This window comes from Amphibalanus amphitrite, unplaced genomic scaffold (genome assembly GCF_019059575.1).
Source record: "Amphibalanus amphitrite isolate SeventyFive unplaced genomic scaffold, NRLGWU_Aamphi_draft 000093F_arrow, whole genome shotgun sequence".
NCBI classification, from domain to species: domain Eukaryota; kingdom Metazoa; phylum Arthropoda; class Thecostraca; order Balanomorpha; family Balanidae; genus Amphibalanus; species Amphibalanus amphitrite.
This window is the reverse complement of record NW_024881589.1, coordinates 340276-351483: the sequence shown is the minus strand read 5'-3', so window position 1 is coordinate 351483 and position 11208 is coordinate 340276. Positions and strand designations below refer to the sequence as shown.

At 48.5% G+C, this 11208-nt stretch overlaps 1 long non-coding RNA gene across 1 annotated transcript; it reads right to left on the bottom strand.

Moving 5' to 3' along the window:
* Window positions 1–143: 143 nt before the first annotated feature.
* On the bottom strand, window positions 144–1182 carry LOC122380238. The gene is made up of 3 exons (XR_006256301.1): window positions 1050–1182; window positions 672–779; window positions 144–227 (listed from the first exon to the last, which is right to left on the bottom strand). It is a non-coding gene; the product is annotated as an uncharacterized LOC122380238 (long non-coding RNA).
* Between the last annotated feature and the right edge of the window lie 10026 nt (window positions 1183–11208).

Here is an 11208-nt window from a genome sequence, read left to right as displayed (position 1 = left end):
GCATTAGGTATGCTCTATTGTAGCAAATTAATGCCTGCGTGGACACTGGACACATTGTGAAATGGCATGTTCTGCGTGAGGTCTATGTGGGTACTATTTGATTACTGTAAAAGCACAAAATGGCGGAATCGCGCCTCTCACCGGTATCGGCCCTCTCTCGCACGATTTGGTCCTGGTCGGGAAAGGCCGGGTGGGCGCTGCTGCTGTGATGGTGCTGATGATGGGACCTGCAGCAGCATAACGACCAAGGTATTGGGACATAATGAGCAGTGCGCAGTAGCTGCTGGACGTGAGAAGCCGACAGGACTGAATATATGGCTAACCTGGGCTAGAAATGGAAATTATGAACTGAATAAGCGACTGTTGTCATTGCTTTGAGTCTTGAGCTTCCCTTCTAGCCTCGCCCTATTTTCGCTGCAAAGCTTTGTCGATTGTTCACCGCCTTGCGAGGCCGGGTACTCGGGTGCCATGTAAAGCCGCTTAGCGTCGCCATGACTGGTGTGGGTGGCACTTTAATCTAATCTTATCTACCTGGTAAGTGAGAGAACGAATTTTTCTTTCATCTACAGAAGTACATCAATATAATACATCCATAATTGCTTGGAGAACTGAATGCCTTGCTAAACTGCAGATACTCTTATTTCAATAGGTACACACGGAAATAATCTCACCTTAGTGAATTGGCCGGGAATAACCTTAGGCCTTTTAGACCAAACGATTCGCTGGTTAACAGGAGAAGAGCTGCTATGCAGGCCTGAGAGACATAAGCAGAATGAAGACTGGAAAACGAGGGTAGCATGTGTTACTGGGCGAGACTTAGGTGCAATCGAAGTCTATTCGCTAAGTTAAGGCGTGAACGGTGTCAGCACAGCATATGTATTTTCCTTTGTAAACCAGCCTAAAGAAATTGAACACCAGGCACAAGTGCATACAGAAGCATGCACAACGATGAAACATTCATCGTCCGCCTTTAAACCAAGTTTTTATGTCTTCTTTCCATTCAAAGTAAAGTAACATTTGAAAGGTTTTGCGTCATGATTGCCACTCACACATGGTCCTCCGGGGTCCGTCAAACGGCGAGTACATGGCTCCTGGTCGCGCCGTGTTGCGCAGTTAGCTGATGCCTTCTGTATGATGATTGGATGATCGCTCTTATCTGAACGTCTCAGTCCGGACACCAAAACCACAGCACCTCGCTAACACTGCACTGGTATTCTCCGTTTCCTCGTGAAACGACGCTGAGCAGACTCACTGCACATCTGTCACCGAGCTACACCGCTCAAACGCGGGGGGAGGGGGCTGTAGGGGTGAGGGGGTCATGTGTCAAAGTGTGATTGGCCACGTGACACGTCACGTGTCAAATGGAGCCGCGGATGTCGATCACCGGCCCTAAATCGATTAGCCGATCAGTGCACTATTTCCGAGCTCACTTCAAGAGGCATTAAATGTTGCTGCATTTTGATACAATTGTCCAAAAGAATTAATGACTATTCAAGTCTACTTCGATGTGTTACGGTAAAAAGCGCTCTAGTAATCGACATGCCTAAGCTCAAAGTTCATTATCAAGATATCACTACTTAGATCGCTTCTTACATCCTTGCGCAAATAGGTACGCTCGCAATTGATGTGTACAATATTATGCATTCCCGAGGTTTCCTCAATTTTTCAGCATTTTGTTATTGCACATCCAGACGGTATTCCCAAGAAAACACACTCTCGTTAGTATGGTGTCATTGACTAATTAATCATTTAGTTCGACCGCTCCCGGAATATTTCCCACCGTTTCGGCCGTCACTGGGTCTCTTTTGCAGTCAGTCGCTAAGCCACCATCGGCTGTGGGCGCCGAGCAGCGCCGTCGCAACGTCGAGGCCGACGCGGAGCGAGGGTCACCCGTCGGAGGCGACTCCGGTGACGGTCAGTCGGTCGTCGGCCGGCGGCTGGGTCGTCGCGGTCGACGACTCTCGGACTCGAGATCCAGGGGACGGGGTTGTGAGGGAGTGAGGAAACAAGTCGAGAGTGAGGTGGTGAAAACAAAAGTCGTTAACTCGAGTGGAGAAGGGTTGAACTAGTGTGGGGACATTGAGTGAGAGGCGGATGCATCTTGATCAGAGGAGTACGTAGGTGACAGACCATAAGATCTAGATGATATTGCGCATTGAAGGCGCGAAGGCCACACCTCGGGTGAGCACAACGTCAAGGACATCCAGTTCGCTTACCAGAAGCCAACACAAGTTTATCTTGCTGTTTCTTCTGAGGTGTTACCTGTGAGCTTTTAGAACGCTATCGTAGAACCAGTTATGATTTTAAGTGTGCAGACTCTTTAGAAATAAAACAAAACGCCTGTTTTATTTGAAACTAGCTGTAAATAGCGTACTAGCTATGTAAATATTGTCGACGTTATTTCCTGTCGGCTATTTTCATCCATGAATTATAGTGAACGAGTATTGGACGCCTGACGTACATTTTTAGCTTTATTGATTTGGCGGAAAGCGATAAAAGACAGCTTTATTTAGCATGTAAAAGGACTGCAAGCAGAAGCACAACGCCATCCGGATTGCCTGCACCATATAGGTAACTAGGCAAACATTAGACTGGCGGCCCTCCTTCAACAACGGGAACCAAGCCGATCCATTAGCTTATGAAAAATGGCCAAAGCATTGAGTGATTCACTGCTTCTGCTCATCGTCGGCTGGCTGCTGTCGGCAACGCGTAAGTATTTCATGTTAACATACATCATCTTTGCTTTAAAATCCTATCAGCACAATTAACCCTAGAACGCCTAGGGGGGGGGGGTTGTATCAACCCCCCCCCCCCCGAGGTTTTTCTTAGCTACACGCCGAACCGTTTCAGATAGCCTGCTCAAATTTTCAGTACCCTTTGGGGCATCCTTTGCGCAACTTTTGGTAATTTTTTTGTCAAGGTCATGTCAGGTCACGGAGTTATGACGTCATAAAGGGCCGGAGGTTGTTGGCCAGATTTACGCTAAATTGGAGATTGCTTCACATTGGTATAAATGCCGACTGACCTGACGCACTGATGGATTGTTTTATAGAATCACAACTGGCTGATTTGACATTGGCACAATGTCCGTTGACATTTTGAAGGTCACTAAAGGTCAAGGTAAGGTCATTGACCTCGGTTGACCTGTAATGACTTCTTGCACTTGTATGCCATTTCGGGGTATTTTGATGCCCTGAATTCGAATTTGCTATCCATTTCAGGCATCGTCGGTTGTTTCTTGTAGTTCATTTTGGGTCAGGGTCAGGTCAGTGACGTCACACGCCTGACGTGACCCAATGGACAAATGACCTTGCAGACTTCCGATGCTCCCAACGCATCATTTTTAAAGTTATGACATCGAAATACACACCAAACGATAGAGAATTGATCAAGGATCACGTTAGTGAAGGTTTCAAGTCGATATCTCTTACCGTTTTGCCGCAATCGGCGCGGAAATCTGAAAAAGTTAGATTTTTCCGAAAATTTGACCTTTGACCGGTCATAAGTAGGTCAAATGTTGACCTAGGACCAAAAAATATACCACCAATCGCGAGATCTCGTTGAGAGCAATCCGTTGGTTTTTTTCCGCTAAGCTCTACGACCTTCCGTTTCGAAACGCCAGGGGGGGGGTCGTAACAACACCCCCCTGGTCGTTCGTGTTATGAGAAATGGCCTGGTCGTGCGAGGGTTAATGTCACCACAAGTGTCTGATTTGCATGTCTCCTCCAAAGTTGCTAGAAAATCTTCTCAGATGCCTAATGTTCAAATTTCCCGTCTGTCCTATCAAATTTCAAGAGTTGCACGCTGTAATCCATTACGTTCATATTCGAGGTCCATCCGCTGCGTCCTGCTGTTTCACCTCATCCTGCTGGCAAAGCGATCATAATGGATTAGAGATAGGGGAGGGCTAGATAGATTCGACGTAAGGGGAGACGAGTAGCTGAATTAGTGGTATGGAAATTTCGTTACGTTTTATGTAAAAGGACGGAAGAAAGAGTAGCAAAAATCACGTATTGTGGGAACGAATGAGCAAATCACGAAGCTAAAATTTTGAGGCAAGATTCCTCATTTGAGAAGAAAGATTAGCCGCCTGATACCAGAAACGGAATCCGTACATAGGCGGCGGAACGGGGGGGGCACCGGGGCACCGTGCCCCCCCTTGGATTCTGCAAGGGGGGCACCAATAGCAAGGTGCCCCCCCCTTAAATTTGATGTATTAGTACCAGGGGCGGATTCGGGAAAACTCGGGAAATTCGGGAAAGGGGAGGTTCATGAATCGAAGTGGTGCCCCTACCTAGTACCTATGCCCAAAATTAAAACCTCAACGGATTTCGCCCACTTAATTTTGGTGGTGCCCTATTTTCAGTTTTTTTTGCTTTATTTTTGGTTAGTCATGTGATGACTGGTGCCCCTGCTAAGCCGCTGGTGCCCCTGGAAAGACTGTGGTACCTACCTACCCTGCCCCCTGACAAGCCTACGGTGGGCCCTGACATGACTTAGGTGCCCATGGGCCCTGACAGGCCCGTGGTGCCCCTGACAGGCCTGTGGTGTCCTTGCTAGGCATGTGGTGTCCCTGGGCCTTAGCAGGTTTGTGGTGCCCCTGTTAGAACGTAGGTGCCCTTGACAGGTTTGTGGTGCCTCTGACAATCCTAAATTGCCAACGACAGGCTTGTGGTGCCCTTGACAGGCCCATGGTGCCCTTGAGAAGCCGGTGGTTCCCCTGCGAAGCCGATAGTGTCCCTGACAGGCCTCTGGTGCCCCTGGCAGGTCTGTGGTGCCCCTGGAAGACCTGTAGTGCTTTTGCTAGGCCGATGGTGCTCCTGACAGGCCTGTGGTGCCACTGACAGGCCCGTGGTGCCCCTGCTAGGCCTTTGGCACCCCTGGCGGGCCTGTGGTGCCCCTGTCGGCTGTCAGGCCTGTGGTGCTCCTGGCAGGCATGTGGTGACCCCAGGCCCTAAGTCATGACACATGTGACCTCCACCCTGGGATTCGCCACTGATTAGTACTGCGATGGCTTCTTGGGAATTATACATGTAGGATAAATGGAATTTATCAAACGACAATAAGGAAGAGACAAACACATAGGTACTTGAGGATCAGCTTAAAGTTAACCACACATACGGGCAGGGGTGTAATTTTCCTAAAATGATTGTGGGTGCCCAGCTGTAGGGGCGCCCGGCGCCAGGCCGTTTTGGGGCGCGATAGATATTCTTTATGTGGGAGCCTAAATTAACACCGAATTTGATAACATTGCTAGCCGAATGGCGCTTCAAGTGACGTGTCTGACTAAGCAAATACACGCTTAAAAGTGGAAACTGACCGGAAGGACGTAAAAAATATGTAGAGAGGCGCCATCCAGTAGGAGGGGCACCAAATGTGGAGGCGCCAGACGGTTACGACTTACGAGGGCGCCGTGAGACGATGAAAAGGGCGCCATTCTCTTAGGAGGGCGCCGAGTGATTGAAAACGCTATGTGGTCTAGGGGCGCTAAGAGGCCAGAAGGGCGCCGCACAGTCAGTAGTGCTACGTTGGTGGGGACGTGGGGGCGCCAGATGGTTACGAGGGCGCCTTGAGATCATGAAAAGGGCGCCATTCTCGTAAAAGGGTGCCGAGTGATTGAAAACGCTATATGTGGTTCAGGGGCGCTGAGAGGCCAGAAGGGCGCCGAATAGTCGAGGGATGCACGGTGAACAGAGACCTAAGGACGCGAGACGGTCAGGAGGGCGCCGTTAGACCATGAGAATGGCGCGGTGCTGTCAAAAGTGCGCCATTCTCCCAGAAGGGCGCCGAGTGATGATTAAAAACGCTATCCATGCTCGGGGTTACATGAGCAGAGTTAATACGCATTACAAACGGACTACAATGGTGAGCGAATAGGAAAATCCGTTCCTGATACGCATTTACTTGCTCATGTAACCCCGGTACATGAACGCGAGACGGTTAGGAGGACGCCGTTAGAGCATGCGAAGGGCACCGTGCTCTCGAAAGGACGCTTGCAGCCTTGTAAAAGACTTGTGGGTGCTTTTTCATCATTGTGGGGGCATAATTCAGGATTGTGGGTGCATATGCCCCCACAAAGAGATATAAAATTAGGTACACCCCTGCATACGGGGGTGAACTGCAATTTTCGTTTAGTAAAAAAAAAAAAAATCATCGTGTCAGGGCTGTGACGAAAAATAAGTGGCCTAAATCCGATGAGAAAACAGGATTTGGGGGTACCCTAGGTTTGGCTCCTTGAGCCATGGTGCCCCCCCTTGTCTCAAATCGTTCCGCCGCCTATGAATCCGTACATTTTGCAGGAAAAGTGTGAAACTGCATATGCAGCCGTGTGTAAGTTGCAGTTGTTTGATCTTTTATTGAAATGGCTACCTATGACGCGAAACGATCAAGGTTTAATAGCAGCCCGATTGGAGTAAGACAGTGTTATGAGATCACAAACTCTAAGGCAACATTGTTACGACATTTTATTATTGCCTTGCCTTTTAAAACTCTAGCATACGTATTTTCGTGCTAGATAGAGCTGCATCCAGCTCCAGTAAGCCTGGTTTAAAATCGGTTCAATCTTGTAAGGGCTTTGTTGCATATCAAAGTGTGTTTCTAGGGTGTGGGAATGAATGACTAATGAGCTAATCGCCATTCTCCGAAAGCCTGATTGGACGTGACCCTCGCTGGCACCACAGTGAATTCCTTCGGACACGTCGAGCACGAATGAGCACGGATCATCCATAAGTAACCACGCTCATTGTTCTTAATCGCATACCTGATACGTTTACTAGAAAATACAACTGTGGTACTTGCACGGTATGGACTGATAATAAATATACCACCAACAATTCATCAATTAGCTGAAAAGGTAGCGCAATTAAGTTTCACAGAAATAGTGACAAACCTTTTGAAATATCACTATATAGGCCGTTTTCACGACGGAATAGCAGGCATCTATTTAATCCCCATTTGATCCTTTGGTTCCTCAGGAATTTTAGTAGTTCTTTTTAGTAGGTTCCCCAGCTTTCGAATGAATGGTGCGTTAGTTTGCTATTTTTCTATTAAATATCACATCGATTTACTTTATCTAAGGATTTATCACTAATATCAACATAAAGCGTAAGCACAATTATAAAATTATGAAATTATTAAATACTAGTACAATAGTTAAAAAAAGATACTGAGTTGCCAGGCTACAAAGAATATATTCATTTATGGCGCACGACAGACATTTAGAAGGCAGCGCCCTGTTTTATTGCACGCTGCTAGCCGCTTCCATTGGGTTTTGCAGGCCGACGTCATTGGTCGTTACACGTATGATGTCACGCGACTTGTGGCCTGTCACGGCTCTTTAATGATCTCCACTAAATGAATGCAACAATGGCCTTTTAAGTTGATCTCTGTGGCCATCTGTCTATGGAGCGACCAATATGAAAGTTGGGTGAATTTACCGGGGTTACATGACTATGAGCAAGCAAATGTGTATCAGGAATGGATTTAGGTGGAGAATTGCGCTGGACCATGGCGGTGTTTCACGGGCTGCTGCTACCACGCTGCTATCAAATTGCGCGAGCTGACGTCACACTTGTGGTAGTGTTGGAGCAATGGGCCTGTTGATGTTTCCATGGAAACCCAATTTGACAAGTCGTAAAATCGGCGTGCTGCTATCACCGGTGAAACAGGGCCCATGAGTGCTCGAACGCTCCCAATTCCACGCCGGTTTGGCTTTGGAGCCGAGACAGACGATGCGGGTCAAGGTCACCGCTGGGGTAACGGTGGATTGGCTGCGCCCGAGCACCCGTAACGCGGCAGAATTCTCCATCTATGGATTTTCCTATTCGCTCAGCATTGTGATAGGCGTTCGTAATAGCATTTACTCTGCTCATGTACCTATCCCCGGTTATTTAAAAGAAGTTTTTGTGGGGGAATATCACGGCTTTAGGTACTCGGTGGCCCTATTCACGACTTTCAAAGAATGCTCCGATAACTAAACACCGCACAGACCTACTGCATTAGTGAATCTGACAGAAGGTCTGTGGAATTACATCCCCCCTCACCACACCCCTAAAAACTCATCCAGTGTCCAAAACCACTTTTATCGACTCGCCAAAAAAAAAAAAAAACACACACACACACATACACACACAAAGCATGGGGCATGTCAGCTCTCAGTTCATTTATCATTGTCTTTACCATGGTTCAATTGCATTGCGCGATTTAAAGCACGTGAGTGCCTGTATAGTATATATGTAGAAAATAATATCTACAGCAAAACATCCAAAATTACAAAGGCTACAATGCTTAACCCTATTCCTGGCGGGGGGGGGGGCCTCAGGAGCCCCCCCCTGAGGTTTTTTGGTTATTTCTCCCAAACGCGTTGAGCTAGGAAGCTCAAATTTTCTGACTTTTCCTAAAAGGCTTCTACGCAACATGTCTGAAAATTTTGAGTTGATTTGACCTCAGGTCAGGTCACCAGTGGCGTTTTGGTGACCCTACCTCAGAAAAGTTTGCAATCACGCCAGAGCTAGAGTTTTTGACCGATCAATTTCTTCTCTTCAGGGTTTAGTTAGGGTACCAGTATGTGCAATTTGTATATCTCGGAATTTTGATATCGGTGACCTAAGGTCAGGTCAATTTCGCGACCTCCCCATTATAAGTCAATGGGGGAAAAATCAACTCCCTGTTTTTACCACTAAAACGGGTCGGAATGGCCCCATATACCATACATGACTTCATATACGATCAACCTTCGCTACCTTGAGGTCTGTTTTGCTGATGGGCAGCTGTGAGGTCATGTGACGTCATCAAAGGTCACCAAAGGTTTTAGGCCAATAACTCCGTACAGGAACAAGATACAGACGCGTGGTTGGTCTCATTGTGTTCAGCTCGTCAAGACGCATCGAATGATATACATGATGACCTCGAGGTCACGTGACCTGAGGTCAACCTTTGACCTTGACCTTTCGAGGTCAACATATATATCATTCGATGCGGATTGACGAGAGGATCACGATGATGCCCTTAGTTTGTTCCTATCTTGACTAATTCGAAAGTTATTCGAGAAAAACTCTCTCCATATCTAGCGCCGCCATTTTGACTTTTTCGACCCCTGTGACGTCATCTTTGACCTGACCTGAAAATGACCTTTGTAAAAATTGTAGATCTTGGCCGTGCGTATCCGATGCCGTTTACCGCTTGTCGCTATCTTGCTTCGTTCTCGAGATCTCAGGGGGGGGCCGAATCGGCCCCCCCCCCCGCCAGTTTCTTGTCCCGGCGGAGCCCGCCAGGAATAGGGTTAAAAAGTAGGTTCATCAAGGAAGCCCATTTTTACTTGCGTTGTGTTCCCAACCATGCGATTCCAACGCGGGCTATTCGCAACGTCTGTTAAGGCACGTTAACAACTGACAAGCCGCCACCGCTGCCACTTATTCATAGATGGTTGATATCGCAGCTTGGGCGTCAGCAGCGCGGCCCACAACGCGTCGGCGCCAGCGCACGCAGCTGTTGGCACTCGGCAGCCGGTGTTGCGACTTAACGGCCGGCCGGTCCCATGAAGGAGAAGCTCTTGGTGAAGCTTTGTGATCGCCTCATAGCCGCCTTGGATGTCATCTTTCTTGGCAGATCCATCCGTTCAGATGGTACGGTGCAGTCTGGATAAAGGACGAAGTCCAACGCCGCTAACCCCGCGACCGCCACCCCACAACGTGGCCGCAGACCGAACGGGCGTGAGGGCCGTAAGGGCCACCCCGCCATCCGGTAGGTGGCTGAGCAGCCGGGCGCAGCGGCGCCTGGGCGGCGGCCGCGCTGAGATGAAGTCCCAAACCGCCATGTCGCCATCACCGCCATCACCATTGCTGCAGCTGTTCCCAACCGCCTCAATCGCCGCCGTTTTGCCAGCAGTCGCGCCGCGGAATGGCAGAAGCTCCAGAGTAGCCTCCAGCGCCCCTCTCCGCACGTGTGCAGGTGCACTGCGGCCGCCGGGTCCGACGTCCAGGCAGAACATGATATTTCCATGCTGCTCCGACGGTGGGCTGGTCTTGTTTGGGCGTTCCTTACTGTGACGTCGGTCACGCCTGCCCCGGCCAGGGCGCAGAGGCCGACGTGTCACCATCCGGTTGCAGTCCTCAGTCGGGTCGCAACGTGTACCTCTTCCGCAGCGTGGAGCGCGCTCCCGCTGGGCAGCGATACAGCCAAAAGTAGCATAGCATGCGGGCGGCCAGCGCTGCGCCGGACAGCGGACCCATGCCGGGGGTATGCCGGTCTCGGCCATTAGCGGGGTTGTCGGGGCCGAGGCTGTACATACAGCTGGTGACCGCGTGAGCCGCCAATCGAAGCTCACGGCTTATAAGCTCGACGCGGGCATCACACGCCGTCCCGATGGGAGCTCCACGACGCCGCCGCGAACTCCAGCGCGGCTCGCAGCGCGAAGACCAGTACGGACGGCCGGGGCAAACGGCGTGCGGAAGTCGCAGGCGACGTTCTGCGGACAGAAAGGGTTGGGCATAAGCTGGTCGGCAGGACACTCTTGAGCCGAGCCTTTGATGTAATTACAGATGATCCAGAAGCATGCACAAAAATTCATGACACACTATTCTCATTTATGTATTTGCTACATATGATATGATATACCAGCTCATGATCAGTGACGCATTCTGGGCAATATGTTCTAAAGTGAAGTAACTGAAGTTACAGCTTAAAAGCTTAAAAAACAGCTTAAAAAAACACACACACATTCGATAGCTTATGAGAATAACATGCCTTGTGTGCTTAATGCAGGAAAATATTTTTTTTCACTTTTTTAGAAACAGCAAAAGAGTTGTCAACAAGCCATGTCAACTATCTAAACAATTTTTTATGGAAACTGCTCTAGCTAGCTTAAAGTTCCACAACGTTTCCGGAGCACCGTACCCAAACTCAGTTCATGTTACAAGAAAAAACAGTAATAATGCCTCCTAATTTTGAATGAAATATAGGTATGAGTAATTTGATTTGGAAAGCAACAAATTTCCGCACATCATTTTAGCAAAATTACTATTTTCTTCAGCCATCAGGTTACACAAAACTATAGTAAACTTTATGATCTAGTTTACACAAAACCAAAGCCCCGATTTTAACAAATGTAGGTAGATAAAATTTAAACAATTTTAAAAAATGTATCGTGGAGAAAATGAAAAGTGTAGATTTGTAAAGCCGGGATAGGTATTTCAATTTCACGGATTAGGC